Below are 4,096 nucleotides of genomic sequence, written 5' to 3'. Positions count from 1 at the left end.
ACAAGATACACTACACCACTAAGGTACCCATGTACATGTTGAAATACTTCCCAAAGGTCAGTGAATTCCACGACCACAACACCAGAGGGAGCTCCACAAATCATGTCCAACCCAGATTCGGCTCAAACAAGGGACTAAACACGTTTCGCAATTATGCCACAACAATGTGGAACGCCCTACCCAAAGCTGTATGTGAATCCCTACCCACATTCAAAACCGCTCTAAAAAAGCACCTACGGGAGGCCGCAATTTGAAACTGGCCCCTGTAAATGTCCAAAAAGAATTTGTTATATATAAAAAATGTAAATCTAACATAGATTTATGTGGTAAAGCTTAGGTGGTGTTTCATATAAGGACTCAGACAGCGTGGCCATTTCAAGTAACGTCTTTATTCATCTAACACACCTGCACCTGCGCCACGCCTTACAGCAACAGCTATGGATGCCCGTAAGGGACATCCACTACATCTCCCCTTCTCCCAGGAATAAACCTAACCTCCTCAAGTATAAACATCCTCCAGTATATTCAGACATCTACTACAGACATCCATTACATCTCTCCTTCTCCCAGGAATAAACCTAACATCCTCAAGTATGTTGAAATACTGATGTAACATTACATAACATTCCTGAACAGATAATACAGGTAAGTGCCTTCTAGCTGTAAGGTGAAGCACCCTTTTTTTTTTTTTTTTTTACTGAACGTAGTCCTTGAGCCATTCTGGCGGCTTTATCTGCCGTCTCGGAACGTCTCTCACTTTAGTCTCTGTACTCTCTCTCTCTCTAGTCAGGGCACTTGGCGCTATTTTCTCCTCCGTTGTTTGCTCCTCCTGTGGAGTCGGTGTCTCTTGTGGCTCAGGGAGAGCTTGCAGATGAGCCCTGTTCCTCCTCACCACCTCTTCTCCTGCCCGGACCACATAGGAGCGTGGCGTGTCAGCCTTCCTGAGCACCGTAGCTGGCCGTTTTGAGGTGGAGATCCACACCGATTGACCCGGTCTCAGTTCCGGCCTCTGTGTGGCCCGGTGTCTCTCATTAAAGTTCTGCGTCTGTCTCAGTTTCAGTTGGTAGTCCTTTTCCTGAAAGGCCTTCGTTTTGGGCCATTGTGGTTTCAGGTGGGCCGGCGCCTGTGGCAGTGGGGAGCGGAGCTTCCTGCCCATCAGGAGCTCAGCAGGTGATGGTCCATGCTGCAATGGTGTGACTCTGTACGCTAACAGTGCCCTGTGTGGGTCTTCATTCTTACTCAACAGTGACTTAGCCGTCTTGACAGCTCTCTCTGCCTCTCCATTGCTCTGGGCAAAGTACGGGCTACTTGTCACATGAGCAAAGTCATAATCTGTGGCAAAGGCGGCAAACTCCGCTGACGCAAACTGTGGACCATTATCACTCCGCAGGACCTCTGGGACCCCGTGTCTGGAGTACATGGCCTTTAACGCCTCGATCACTCCTTTAGTTGTGGTAATGGGGGTTTTCTCTATTTCAATGTACCTTGAATAGTAGTCTACTGCTAACAGGTAGGTGGTGCCCTTTAGGTAAAACATATCCACCCCTACCTTTTGCCACGGCCGCTGAGGCAATGCCGATGGCATCATTGGCTCTGGATGCCGTGTCTGACTCTTCACACATGTTTCACACTGTGTTACTACCTTAGCGATCTGACTACTTAAGCCCATCCACCACACTGACTGCTCTGCTCTCGCTCTGCACTTAGATATCCCCATGTGTCCCTCATGTAAACGTGCCAGCATTTCTGTTTGCAAAGTCTCTGGTACTACTATCCTCCGTCCTTTCATTAAAAGGCCTCCTGCACAGTATAGCTCACTCTGATAGATCCAGTAGGGCTTTAGCTGCTGTGGCAGTTCCTCCTGTCTTGGCCACCCCTTTTTGCACTGCTGTATAAGCTGTCTGCAGACAGAGTCCTTTTGCTGTTCCTCAGCAATCTGTTGCAGCTTTGCCTTAGACGCTGGTAGGCCCTGCTGTACTGCCTCAACAAACACCTGTGCTTCTCCTTCCAGCTCTCTTTCCTCCTCTGTCAGTGTGCGCACGATTGGGGCCCTTGATAATGCATCTGCCGTTATCAACGCTTTCCCTGGGACATATACTATGTGGTACGTATATATCTCAGTAGTCTAAGCCTAAAGTGCTGGATTCTTGGGGGTAAGTCATCTAGTGCCTTCGTACCTAACAGAGCCAACAGTGGCTTGTGGTCGGTCTCTATGGTAAATTGAAGGCCTATTATATACGAGCTGAGCCTTTCGCATGCCCATGTTACTGCCAGCGCCTCCTTCTCCAGCTGGGCATATCTCTGCTCTGTGTCAGAGAGTCTGCGTGAGATATAGGCTATCGGGCGCCACTCCTTGTTGTCCTGCATTTGGGTGAGGACTGCTCCCACTCCAAAAGATGATGCATCTGCAGACACTCTTGTCTTAGCATTTGGCCTGTACTGTGCTAGCACCCTATCTGAGGCCAGATCAGACTTCACCTTTTCAAAGGCTGTCTGCTGCACCTCTCCCCACACCCAGGCATTCTCTTTCACCAGTAAATCCCGTAGTGGTTTGGTAGTGTCGGTGAAAAGAGGTACAAACTTTCCCATGTATGTGGCCATGCCCAGGAACCGTCTCACGTCTGCGACATTTTGTGGAGCGGGCATGTCTACGATTGCCCTCACTTTCTCTGGGTCTGGCGCTATGCCCCCTGCACTGACTTTGTGGCCCACGAACACCAACTCTGTCTGTGCGAACACGCACTTTTCATTAGGGTCAGGCCGGCTTCCTGAAGCCTGGACAGGACCGCAGTGAGCCTCTCATCATGCTGGGCCATATCTACGCCACATACCAGCACATCATCTGCGTGGCATATTATGCCCGTCAGCCCGTCCAAGAGCTGCGACATGCGCCTCTGAAAATGTTCTGGACCAGAGCTGATCCCGAACGGCAGGACATTGAAACAGAAGCGGCCACATGGAGTAACAAATGTGGTGAGCTCTCTGCATTCTTCTGATAGGGGAATCTGCCAGAACCCTGAGCGTGCGTCTAGCTTAGTGAAGACATTTGCCCCATTCAATTGAGCCAATGACTGCTCTACCGATGGTAGTATGTGTCGTTCTCTACATACCGCCTCATTGAGTCTAGTCAGATCCACGCAGATCCTGATGTCTGTCTTGTTGGGCTTTATCACGGGTACCATACCTGCACACCACGGCGTTGGCCTTTCTATCCTTGAAATGACTCCCATTTTTTCCATTCTCTCCAACTCCTCCTTGACTTTGTCTGCTAGTGGTATAGGCACCCTGCGTGGAGTAGTGAGTGCGTATGGTACTGCATCCTCCTTCAGGCGAATGCAGTAATCCCCCTCTAGCCTCCCCAGGCCTGCGAACACTGTGGGGAATTTACGCCTGAAAAAGTCCCCTGGGTCCTCCAGTTCATCAACCCGCTCTACCAGTCGCAAGGCTTCAACTGCTGGCAGACCTAATAAGGGTCTGACTAAAGAATCTACTACAAATACCGGCTGGGCAACCGTTCCACTTTTGCTCTTGAGCTGGCATATGACTTGCCCTGCTACCTGCAGCACCATGTTATTAGGCCCATATAGCTTCTTATCTGTTGCCATCAAGGGGCCATCTCTGATATATTTATATAGCCTGGTGGGGATAGCAGTGACCGCTGCTCCTGTGTCTATTTTAAAAGAGATCACTTCTCCATTGAGTTCTATGTCTGTGTGCCAGCCAGAGACATGATCCTTCACTTCTCCTAGAAAAAGGGTGTCCTGTTGTAACTCTCCCTCCTCTAGCATCTCATACACTGGCTGTGCGAAACGGCACACTGCAGCAAAATGCCCTGTCTTGTGGCATTTCCTACATTCTGCATTGCTAGCTGGACATTCTCTCCAGCTATGGGGGGAAAATCGACCACATCTCTGACATTTCTCTGTGTTTTTGACTGTCTCTGTCTGTCTTGTTCTGGTATACCCTGTTTGTTTGTGACCATATGCCTCTTTCTTTTTGAATGGACGAGAGATCGCATCCACCTCTCTCCTTTCCTCTGTGTGTGTAGCCCCGCCCCGCATCACAGTCTGTTGCTGCTTCACCGTTTCCTGCTGTT

The sequence above is a fragment of the Notolepis coatsorum genome (genome assembly GCF_963971535.1).
Source record: "Notolepis coatsorum genome assembly, chromosome: 6".
Taxonomy (NCBI): domain Eukaryota; kingdom Metazoa; phylum Chordata; class Actinopteri; order Aulopiformes; family Paralepididae; genus Notolepis; species Notolepis coatsorum.
Note: the sequence above shows the minus strand (reverse complement) of the source record.